The following is a 13068-nucleotide window of genomic DNA, read 5'->3' on the forward strand; positions in this document are numbered from 1 at the left end:
GAAATAACCTATATGGTATAAAATTCCTTACTTCGGGCACCTGGGTGGCTCCATTGGTTAAGCGTCTGCCTTTGGCATGGGTCGCAATCCTGGGGTCTTGCGATTGAGTCCCACATAGGGCTCCTGCTCAGTGGAGAGTCTGCTTCTCCCTCTCCCTCTGCCCTGTTCGTGCTCTCTCTCTTTCTCAAATAAACAAATAAAATCTTGTAAAAATAAAATAAAATTCCCTACTTCAAAAACATATGTTGTCACCTCAAAGTAGTAAGACATGTCTTCTGTAATATTATAAAAAGGTGTTTAACATTCATCTTTTAGAGATTCATTCCTTTGGATTAAAACATTATCCTTTCTTAAAATCAAAATACCTCTTGAGAAAATGAACTAAGCAGATAACTGAAACTATATGGGATTGCTGAAGAAATTCCAATAAGAAGACTTGGGATTTTCAGATTTAGAATAAATATACTCTATTTCATGTCTCTACAACATTCCTATGCCAAAGGTCTTTATCCTCAATTAATAGCTTTTCCAGGATACTACTTACCAGAAAGCTATCTTTAAAAAATTAAGGGGAAAATTTTTTAAAGTATAAATAACTAATGGAAATAATCTTTAAAAAATGAATGAAAACAAAGAAAAGAAAATAGGAGAGAGGGGGAGGGAGAAACTGAAGAAGCTAATTAATTTACTTTCACTAATTCTTAGTTTTAAAAACAGAATCTCACATTCCACTTTCAAATGTATACACACAAATGTACATTCTCTCACTTATTAAGCTGACAAGCAAAAAGGGTATGACAAGAGAATTTTAAAATATTTAACATTATTATGCTTTATAAAAACAACTTATGTATTGGCTTCTCACAATATTAATTATTATAATATACTTTCCTGATTTTCCTTCTTGCTATCAAAGTCTTTTTTATTATGTATTTACTTCGAAAAGGACCATGTCTCAGCTAGCAGAAGTGGAATTTCTGGGTCATACAGTATTTACATGCTTAACTTTTTGAGAAACTGCTAAACTGTTTTTCTAAAGTGACTGCGTCATTTTATGTTCCTAACAGCAATGTATAATGGTTCCAATATTTTCACATCCTTGCCAATATTTGTTGGTTTCAATTTTTATAATCACAGCCATTTTAGTGTGAAGGAGCAATATTTCATTGTGATTTTGATTTACACTTCCCTAATGACTGATGATCTTGAACATCTTTTTATGTGCTTATTGGCTTTTTATAAAACTTATTTGGAGAAACAGCAGTACAAATCCTTTGCCCTTTTAAAAAATTTGGTTATTGGGGCTCCTGGGTACCTCAGTCAGTTGAACATCCAACTCCTGATTTCAGCTCAGGTCATGATCTCAGCGCTGTGAGAGCAAGCCCCATGTCAGACTCTGCACTCAGGGTGGAGATTATCTCTCCCCCTATGACCCTCCCCCTGCTTGTGTGCTCATGCTCACATTCTCTCTCTCTCTCAAATAAATAAATGAAATCTTTGAAAAAGTCAGCTATTTGTCTTTTTATTGTCAAGCTGTGAAAGTTCTTTATATATTCTGGATACAAGTCTCTTGAAAATTTATTATTTGCAAATATTTTCACCCATTCAATAGGTTGCCTTTTTACCTTCTTGACAGTTTCTTTTGAAAGACAAAAGTTTTTAATTTTGATGTAGTCCAATTTATCTTTTTTTTCCACTAATGCTTTGATGTCATGACTAAGAAATAATTGCTTAATCCAAGGTCATGAAGATTTACTCCTATGTTTTCTTCTAAGAGTTTTATAATTTTATCCCATATTTAGGCCTCTGTTTCATCTTGAATTCACTTTTGTATATGGTGTGAGGTAGGGTTCCAATTGCATTTTTTGCGTAGGGATATCCAGTTGTCCCAGCACAATTCATTGAATCTCACCACCCACCCCAGACCTATAAAATCAGAATATGTTTTTAAGAAGACCCCAAGTGATTTGTATGCTTAGTAAAATTTAAGAAGCACTTCTCTAACTAATAAAATGTATAAATTCCTAGAATGGTTAAATTATTCCTTGAAAATTTTCCAATAGAATCTTTGTTAATGAGCAAGATCTATTCTAGTAACACATCCCTTATATGAAGTTAATTACCAGGACAGGATTGTAGAATTTATAACTGACCACCTACAAGGACAAGAGGTAATCATTAAAACCAAACATGGGTTCACAAAGAACAGGTCCTGTCATATTAACATCTTTTGTTTCTTTGTCAAAAGTACTTTATTGCTTGATGAGTAATACATTAGAAATAATTTATCTGAATTTCAACAAGCCATTTGACAAATGGTCTCAAGTATCCCTGCTATACTGTAAGTTTGTTACAGTAGGACACAGTTTTAAGCACCCTTTATATCTCTAGCATCTATCTGGCATATAAAAATACTTAACTTGTTTAATTTTATTTAATTAATTAAACCCTGTGGATATATGAATAAATGTGAGCTAACTGCTAGCATGCTCAACAAAGGTTTTAATAATCAATATGTTAAGAATCAGGATCCAAAAGGATCTTAAAAATTAAAAACATAGGGGTGCCTGGGCGGCTCAGTTGGTTAAGCGACTGTCTTCGGCTCAGGTCATGATCCTGGAGTCCCAGGATCGAGTCCCACATCAGGCTCCCTGCTCAGTGGGGAGTCTGCTGCTCCCTCTGACCCTACCCCCTCTTGTGCACTCTCTCTCTCAAATAAATCTTTAAAAAAAATTAAAAACATAAATAATAAGGAAGAGAATATGACCACAGATATGGAAAAAAAGAAAATAAGAGAACATCATGTCAACATATGCCAACATATTTTTAAAATCTACAGAAAGTAGATGATTTTCTGAAAAATATAAATTTATCAAAACTGCCTCAGGAAAGTATAGAAAATATGAACAAACCAATAAAATACTGTTAAATATCTATCTCTTCTAAAGGTGTGAAGATCGGATGGAACTAGAGGGTATTTTGCTAAATGAAATAAAGTCAGTCAGAGAAAGACAATTATCATATGATCTCACTCATGTGGAAGGTAAGAAACAAAACAGAGGATCATAGGGGAAGGGAGAGAAAAATAAAACAAGATGAAATTTGTTTCATCTTAAGACAAACCATAAGAGATTCTTAATCATAGGAAACAAACTGAAGGTTGTTGGGGGCAGTCGGGGAGATGGGGTAACCAGGTGATGGGTATTAAGGAGGGCACGTGATGTAATGAGCACTGGATGTTATATACAACTGATGAATCACTGAACTCTACCTCTGAAACTAATAATGCACTATATGTTAATTAATTGAATTTAAATTTTAAAAATAAAGGTGTGAAGATCAAATGACTTTAGAGGTAAGTGTTAACTTTTAAAAAAGGTCAATTCCTATGCTCTCCAATAGACAAAGATGGCAATACAAAACAGATAACTCCTATGCTTTCAGAACACAGACAAGGATGGAAAGCTTCCAATTCATTTTATGAAGCTGGCATGACCCTACTATCAAAACTCTATAAGGATAGCACCAAAATTAATTATACATATTACATACATGTGCATACAGGAATGCAAAGATAAGAAAACACAAGGAAATCTATCAACATGTTTAACAGAATATTAAAACTAAGAAATAAAAAAATCATTTTGTCAATAAATGCCAAAAAAATTCTTGATGAAATTTTAAAACCATACTAAACCAAAAGATCTTATTAAGGAAAGATCAAATGAATCTAACCAGAGTAAAATCTACCTGGAGTAAATGCAAACTCCTGCACTTAGCTCCAAAAACAAAATAAAACAAAACACCAGCAGCTCAAGTATAGGATGGATGAGACATGGTAACTAAAAGGCTCAGGAGTTTTAGTTGGCAGTAAGATTAATGAACCAACAGTGCGCTGTGGCTTCCATAAAAATTTAGGCTCCATTAATAAAATAATATTATCTAGAACAACAGAGGTAATAATTTTACAGTATAATGTAGTGGTTATATTCATAGATTCAAATCCTGACCATCATGTTTTAATAATGTCACCTTTAGAAAATTACTTAATTCCTGAGTCTCAGTTTCTTCACCCATAAATTGGAAATAATAATATATACCTCACAAGGTTAAGGTAAGACTTAAATGAGATAACACTGTGTACACAATATTATTCATTATATAAAACAAAATTTTAAACAAGTTTCCCAGGCATTCTTTCATTCAACAATATCTACTGAGTGCTATTAGGTTCCAGGCATTGCTTCAGTCACTAAAAATTAAACAACAAAGAGACAAAATTCCTATCCACCTGGAGCTTACATTCCAGTGGAGAGGAGAAAGTAACTTCTCTATCACTGCTCCTCCTAGCATGGACAGAATGATCACATATATGATTTCACAACATAAAAAGAATGATTAAAACACCCTTTCGAGTCTGAGGTTCCATAAGGCAAAGACAGTGAGTCTATGATTTGAGCTATAAATACTATAGGAATACACAGAAATGCATTCCCAAGTTCTAATCTACCCATAAAAGGCTTATAACAACTACCATACCACTGCCATCTCCTCCAGCAAGATCACCATGGTATTGATGCCTTTAGGCAACCCCTTTGATTTCACAGCTGCCCTCTCAGATACTGTACATAATCTATCCCTTTAAATACTGAAGTCACTGATGCCTCCACTGCCTCAACTACTTTCCTTCTCTCCACTGGTACCCTCTTCACCAAGGAAACATCATGGAGTCATTAGTAGAAAGAGCTTAGCTTTTATCATCACACAGACCTGGGTTCAAATCCAGATCTAACATAGCCAATCTGCTGCCTCCACTAGAAATCTTCTGGGACCTGGAGATTAAGCCTGCAATCCTTGGCCATGTGTGGCTGAGACTCAGCCCTTCCTGGGGGATACCTCCTGGGTCGACAGGACACAGGAGCCTGCATCAAAGAAACCCTGATGGCAATAGAAGCTTACCAACTCCACACCCCAATCTCAGCCAGCTGTCCTCTACTTGTAACTTTCTAGGACTCAGAGATTAGTTCTGTAATCAGTGACCAAGCCAGGCTACCCCAAGCCATTCCTCCCTAGGGAATGCCTCCTGGGTCAAGCTCCCTGTCTGTTACCTGCCACCTCTTTAAGTGCACCACTGCTTCTTTGGTTATTGCCACAAAGTTAGCCCTGAGAAAACTCACACCCAAACTCGTTCTGTACCCAAATTACCTTATCTCCACAAATTATGAAGCTCAAAAATGAAGATATTGGCTTTATAATAAAGGAATTTTCATTCCATTTGATTTGTTGATTTACAGCTGAAGAGATTCTCAAAGTACCTATTACTATAAAATAGTATTCCCTCTCGGTAGTACTCTCGAGTCACTGTGTTGGGGAAACTGCAGGATGCTTTCACATCACATTCTAGTAGCATTCATTTTTACCCCTTCAATAAAGTATTTTGAAGTAAAGTATTCTTTCCTTTGGGCCAGATTCTCCTTTTAAAAACATTCACTTTAATAATAGATAATGCTTACATGGCACCCACCATGTGCCAAGCGCTGTTCTAAGCACTTGTACTTACTCACTTATTCCTAAAACAACACTAATACGTACTATTTTACAGATTAAAGTAGATTAAAGTAATAGGCCTATGTTCACACTGCTAGAAAGTGGTGGAGCATGCTCTTAGTCACAATGTTACAAGCTCACTCTACCCCAAACTAATTCTCCAGCACTGTACAGGTAAGAGGAATAAAATTAGAGTCAGCAAAGGATTTCTACTGTTCAGAATGTTTGACAAAGAGGGCGCCTGGGTAGCGCAGTCATTAAGCGTCTGCCTTCGGCTCAGGGCGTGATCCTGGCGTTCTGGGATCGAGCCCCACATCAGGCTCCTCCGCTGTGAGCCTGCTTCTTCCTCTCCCACTCCCCCTGCTGTGTTCCCTCTCTCGCTGGCTGTCTCTCTGTCACATAAATAAATAAAATCTTTAAAAAACAAAATGTTTGACAAAGAAAACTAAGAACAGATTTTAAAAACATAATCTTAAATGTGGGAGAGGAGGCATGACAACAATAAATATTCGAGATGAGAATTGTTTTAAATTTTGGGGATAGGAGGAAATTCAAAGCACCAGTATTTTTCAATATTATTTGCCCTAAAATTGACATCTATGCAACCCATCTGTCTTCAGGTTGAAATCATTTAGTGCTCAAAAAGAATTTAAGCATCTGTATCTAAAAAGAAATTTAAATAGACCCAGTTCTTACCTGATGGCTTCTCACTGTCTACTGCAATATATAAAACACCAACTGAGAGATAACCGGCCTCACTGGCCTTCCTTTACATTGCTGGAACAGATAGAAAGAAACAGATCAACTCAGAAAGAAACTTAAATATGTAATGGAAAGTGGGGAAAGTTAAAACAAAAAAAGTGAAGAAAACAAGTGTTTCTAAGTCCAGAGAGAGATCTACAGCTGCACACAATAAAGGTAGTATGCCTATAAGCCAAGGCCAATCATCAGTGACCTTCAAAGACCTTACTTATGCAACACAGTGCTCTCCCTTAGCAGGAACAGAACCTTTTAAGCAAAACAACACAAAAGATAATAGGTCATCAAACGGAAATAACCCATCTAACTAGTCCAAAGGACCAGTTCAAGAAATTCTCTTGAATTTGAGAATTTCTGTATGTGAATATGAAGTTGATAGAAATACAGGAAGTCCTCACTTTGCACTATATCATGTTAGCTGAAACTAGTGCATTTTGGAGCCAGGTCTTCACTGTGCAAGGTTTTATAGTAACTGAGATCAAACCATGACATCTGAACTATGTAAAGATGAGAACTATGCGAAGAGAGGATACAGTTCTGATATAACACAAGTTTTAATTAACATCAGGCCATGCAAAGCAAAGATGGCCCTAAAACTGAACTAACTGAAATTCAACATCACATAATATGTTTAGTTCCTGATTATCCTGATTATCCAAGCTCCTGATTATCTAGTTTGTAGATTGTGAGAAATCTCATGACTTTCTTGCCTATTATAGGCAGCTGTATTATACAGTAGAAATACCATGGGACTTCCAGTCAGTACATCTGGGTTTAGATTATGTTTCTGCCACTTAATAGCTACGTGACCTTGGGCAAGTCCTTTTCTCTCTCCAAACCTTATTTTCTTTGTGTGTAAAGTAAGGATAATTACATCCACCTCCTAGAGTTATTGTGCAAATGAAATAATAAAATAATAATCACTAATATTTAATGAGAGGATACAACAAATCAGGCACTTTTCCAAGTGTGTTTTGTATATTGAAACCTCTCAAAAACTATGATATAGGTTATTATCTCTATCTTATGAAAGCATCCAAAAATATGTCTGGCATATGGCAATTGCCCAATATATGTTTGGTGATATGCATCTATTTCATTATTCAGTATTGCCTCTATCCATGGCAATGGATAGGTACTGAAAAGAAAACAGGGAAATCTGAAATCTGTTCATGTATTAGATGCTTCAAAAAACTGTTGGAAGAGGAGAATTCAGTTCTTACTGAAAATTGGGGGCGGGGGTATTCTTATTCCTAGAATTTCCTTTATCCCTCTCCTCTTGAGTGCTAGTTGTACTCTAAGATTCTGGAAGAGGTTAACTAAGAGACTTCAAAGACAGCCAACTCTGTTGGTGCCAGAAACCATACTCAAAAACCTGGCACTGGCCACTGCTGCCAGCCTCGCCAAACACATGCAATGAATTGATGGCTGTGTCCCAATGCTCTGCCTATCTCATCCAGCCCAACCTCCTTCACAGACACAACCCTTCAGATGCTAACACTTCCTTCCTAAAGTTCTCATTAGCCACTTTAGGTTAGAAAGCAAGGGCACTATCTAGGATCACACCGTGGAAATGAACTCTATCAAAATTGTCTGGAAGAGAGGAGGGAAGAAGCTAGAAATATTACACAGTTTTTGCTTATGTATCCACCAGCATAAATTCATTTATTCAGTTAAATTCTTAGCCATTTGTCACTTTAGATGGCAGAATAGACATGGTGCCTTGAGACTGACATACAGAACAGGGAATTTCACTGACAGTTCTTTGGGAAGAAGCAGCTCAGAGCCTTATCCCAGAACAGTATAAACAGGATGTCAGAGCTGAAACCTCTTTGGAGATCATCAAACTTCCCATTCTATTCATGAAGAAACTAATTCCTAGAAAGAAGTGACTTAGCCAAAGTCACCCAAAGTTTATTGTCAGAGCTAAACCTCCCAAACTGGGTTGCTATTAAACCATGCTGCCCAACAAGTATATCAAGTGAGATAAAAGAGAAAAAGAGAAAATGAGAGAGAGCCAAAAACAATGCTAGACTATAGCCATCCCTCATGGCTGCCTTTCTCACCTTCCCCATCTTCTGCTGTAATTGTATCTAAATCCTAGGAAGGTTGAGTAAGGAAGCAAAAAGGGCCTCAAGCATTTGGGGAAATAGTGATCCTCCACTTGGTTCTCCTACAACATGATAAACACACTTGACTATGGAATGAATCTCACTGAGCCCTTTGTGCTAACAAATGACTCAAATTGTTTTGCCTTGAAGAATAAAGGATGACTTACCTCAAAATATGGAAAGAGCCCAAGTCCCTCGACAGATGAATGTATGGTATAGAATGGAATATTACTTAACCAACAAAAAGAATGAAATCTTGCCATTTGCAACAATGGGGACAGAATTAGAGGGTATTATGCTAAGTGAAATAAGTCAGTCAGAGAAAGACAAATACCATACGATTTCATTCATACATGGAATTTAAGAAACGAAATAGATGAACATAAGGAAAGAGAAGAAAAGTAAAATAAGACAAAAACAGAGAGGGAGGCAAACCATAAGAGACTCTTAATTATAGGAAACAAACTGAGGGTTGCTGGAGGGAAGGGGGGATGGTGTAACTAGGTCATGAGCATGAAGGAGGACACTTGAAGTAATGAGCACTGGGTGTTGTATGCAACTGATGAATCACTAAATTCTACCTGTGAAACTAATAATGCAGTATGTTAATTAAATTGAATTTAAATCAAAAAAATGTTAACAGACGGCTTAAGTCTGTCCCTCTCTCATATTAGAGTCTTGTGAAAATGCCACACCACTGTTTTCTGAACCTCAATGCTGATAAATCTGTAGCCCCACTCCCTGTCTTAGGTTTCCAGCGGTTGGCTACATTCTTCACAGGGATCCTGTCCCAGGAGAGTATTCTCTAGAAACCATGCTTTTCCTCTTTGACCTATCATAACCATATCCATCTCTCCCATTTACTTTTCTATTTCACTGGGGTCCAAAGTGAGCTCACACATCCTAAGAGTACACTATAAATTTACTGATGTATATGTACTGCTTTAAAAGTAAGAAAAATTAATCCTTACTTAAATTTAAATACAAATTAACACCCTGGGTCTATATGTCAAACATTAATGTGTCACATCCTGTACTGGAGGAAAGAGAGGGGAGGGATTATGGATAATAATACCTAGTTTTTAACTAAAGTAACCTTGAACAAATGTTCAAGTGGTTTAAGAAGACCCTTCTAAAGAGACTATATAGTTTGGATAATATGAATAATATAGGCCTTCATGACAATAATACTGAGACTTAACTAACACTTGTACTATAGTTGCAGCCTTTAGTGGCCACATTACAGGATATCTAGTATCACTAACAGTGTACCTTATCCTGTTGTACTTTGACATACTAAATAATAAGAATATGAAGCCATTACAATCAGTAAGATATTTAAAAACTAAGCATAGAGATATAAATTTTTGTAATGGCTGAAATTTTTCCAATAATATTTAAAATCATACAATACTCAATCCTTTATTTTACAAAATTTCACAAAACTTATGTTAAATGTTTAGAAACCTCTTCTGAAGTTCCTTAATTAGAAAAGACAAAAGGCCACACTATTAGAAAAGCACATGTTCTTCTTGCTGCTATTAAAATGGCTAAAACAATACACAGAAAACATGACGGCAACAAATTTAAATAAACTCCCTTGCTAAAAAATCAGAGCTGTCGCAGTGCATAGCTCTGGGTAACCATTTACCTAGAATGAAATGTGAACAACGTCCTCTAGGGTTATATGGTAAGCACTGCCATAGCGTTGGAAGTTGCATAGAAAACATGGCTGAAGATTTGAAAAAGAAACCTACGTCATGAAAACTAGGGATGTACTGTATGGTGACTAACATAATATAATAAAAAAATATTATTTAAAAAAAAAAGAAAGAAACCTACATCATGTAGGATGCCTCTTTTTCAGATAAATGAATGCATATATTTTTAACATGCCTCAGTTTATGATATTTGATAGGCAACTTCTGAGTGAGCCATTACAATAAGTACCAAAGAAGACATAATCTCAACAGTGTTACTTTTCTAAATAAAAATAATTTTTAGGGAAAACTGGTTAAGTGTAACCACTGGTGAAAGGTTACCCTAGCTGGACTAAAGGGGGGAAAAATAGGCATAAGATGACAGAGATAGCACCATGGACTTCACTAACTATATCGTTCATAGCCAAGCAATTGCAACACAATGTTGAAGCCAAGTACTGCAATGATGATGATGCAATTACTTTTTTAAATAAGACCTGTAAAACATAGTAAAAGCTTTACAATGCTTTGAAATGAAATGGGAAGTAACCATGAGGATTGTTTGTACCACCCAGAGGTTCCACTGCTTATCTCATGGAAAAGTTTCTAAACTTAAGGATTAGGAACAAAACCAAAAACAAAACAAAACAAAAAATAAAACTAGCGTACCAAATGTGCTGACCTTTCATGTGAGGCAAGAAGCTGTGTGTGTTACCAAGTAGCTAACTAGCTAGCTAACCAGATACTTACATATATACAAACCATCAAACAAACTTAATCTGTCTCTTCAAAGTAAAGGTGACATTTTATCAAATGAGAAAGTAAATGCTTTTCAAAACAGATTTGTGCTATGAAAAAGTATTTTGAAAACATATGTTTGAAAACGATTCCATCATAGTGTGATTTTGTTACCAAAAATTCTATGTCTACCATCTACAAAAACTCTCATCTGTTTTCAATGTTAAAATTGGCAACAGAGAATATTCTAACCTGTTTAATGATGTTCCAAAGAGTTTCAATGGGTTTTGAGTCCATTTATTAAAAAATATTAAAATGCTATGTCTTCAACTTCATTGCCAGAAACGACTGATTGCCATCAAGGAAGATTTTAACACATTTGTGCATATTTTGTATATAAGATTAATAAATTAGTAACACAATTTAGTAAGTGCAAATAATGATGTACTTCTTCAATTTGGATCCATTTTTCTTTTTGAAGTATAAGTTTCAGCTATGGCAGCATTAAAATCATGTAGTAAAGTAAACTGAACTTAGAAACAAACTTATAAATCATTTCATCATGAAGTGTTAAACTGACTTTTTAAAATAACAAAGAATGTTAAATTATAGGGTTTGGGGGAACCACAGTTAGTTTTAAAATATTATTTATTTTATCTATAACTCTTTCTTTTTAATATCAATTTATGAATGTTTTATAGCACACATTAGCACACTAGCCCACATATAACATGCTCATAAACATTTTGCTTATGATCTGCTCTATCCAAAAAGTTTGAAGACTTTTCTATTCTATCCTATTACAGAATTCTATTATAGTCAGAAGTTCTCCCAAATAAGCCTTAAAATTATCTTGCCGGAGGAATTCTTCCAGGCTCACCCTTAGCAACAATACTCTCAGGTCACCCTTGGGCTATCCAAACCATCTAAGATCTCTATTTCTTTCTCTCTTTAAGCATCCTAAATTCTGCTCCTTTCACCTCAGCTACTGAAAATGCTACATTCACCGTAATCAAGCAGGGAAGATATTCAAACAAACATTATATTAATAATCAAACATATTTATTTTTAAGATGCACTAGCAATATACTTATTTAACTTATTTAATGGAGGCTTTGAAACAATTTAGGGTGATCAAATAATTTGATGCCCTCTTACTAAATTTACTAAAATTATATTTGTGTTTTTATATTACATCAGATGTAAATTTGTTAAGTAAGCAAAACTAAAGAATATATAATCACAGCCTAAATAAAATTTAAAGGACATTGATTCAAATGTCCTATTTATTTGGCATATTAGTAATAGAAACTAGTGTACATGCACATCAAAAAGGAAGAAGAAAATAACCTAAAGATGTAAAAGTGGTGCTAAGAAAATTCAGAAGAAAAAATTAGCATACAATATAGAGGGGTATACTTTTCCTTATACTTTATTCAAATAGCTCTTGGTAACTCTAATGAGTTTTCCATGTGGACATAACAAAGAAATTAAACACAAAAATACACAACTAAGTCATGGCTAATTATGATGAGCTCTTTGGAAAAGGTCCCAAGGTGTCATAATTAAAAGCTGAGCTATTTTTCATTCTTTCCCAGCCATGGCATAAATAAGAATTAAGAGTGCCCAAGTTCACTAGTCCCACCTAATTTAGGCTGTTATAGATATTCACCTCAGAGAAAATAAGCCTCTTACAAAATGCTATACAATTTAAATTCAGTGTACATGACCCTACCTTAGCATACCCGTAAATCACACAAACCTGTACAAAAATACAAGTGGAGGCCCTCTCTGGAACTGTTGTCTGCAAAAGTTTAAGGGGTCTAACCCAAGAAAAGCTAAAAATTTCTTTTAATAATGTCTTAGAATATTACATTAAAAATAAAAATGAAATATTACAATTTTAATTGTTCCAATATTTAAATTCTTCTTTAAACTTCAGTATATCTATTTTCAATTCGACCTTTATAATGGGAAAGAACAATTTTCCTCCAGTGTGTATTTGGATCTTCAGACTCAAGAGTAATAAACGTTCCTGAGACTCAGCTAACTAATATGCTGTGTTCCAAGTTAGTTAAGCTTTGTTCAGTTGCTTTATGATTTCAATTTTTATTTTCTTTTTTTGGGGAGGGGAGTTGCTTCTTATTAAAGAAAAGTTCTAAAGGAAAGTTCTTAAAAGCATCATAACTAATTTAATATGACTAACGGATGTT

At 35.0% G+C, this 13068-nt stretch overlaps 1 protein-coding gene across 28 annotated transcripts in view; it reads right to left on the minus strand.

The window, feature by feature from the left end:
• SOX6 (SRY-box transcription factor 6) overlaps positions 1 to 13068 on the minus strand; it is a 586648-nt gene that overhangs the window by 556682 nt on the left and 16898 nt on the right. For 12 of the 28 annotated variants that reach the window (XM_087855307.1, XM_087855305.1, XM_087855306.1 and 9 more), the window contains exon 2: positions 6244 to 6324. The exons of the other annotated variants lie outside the window; for them this stretch is intronic. The gene's annotated coding sequence lies outside the window, so the exon portion shown is untranslated. The remainder of the gene's footprint in view (positions 1 to 6243; positions 6325 to 13068) is intronic. 28 annotated transcript variants of the gene reach the window in all.

This window comes from Ursus americanus, chromosome 24 (genome assembly GCF_024610735.1).
Source record: "Ursus americanus isolate L20-20 chromosome 24, mUrsAme1.1.p, whole genome shotgun sequence".
Classification (NCBI taxonomy): Eukaryota; Metazoa; Chordata; class Mammalia; order Carnivora; family Ursidae; genus Ursus; species Ursus americanus.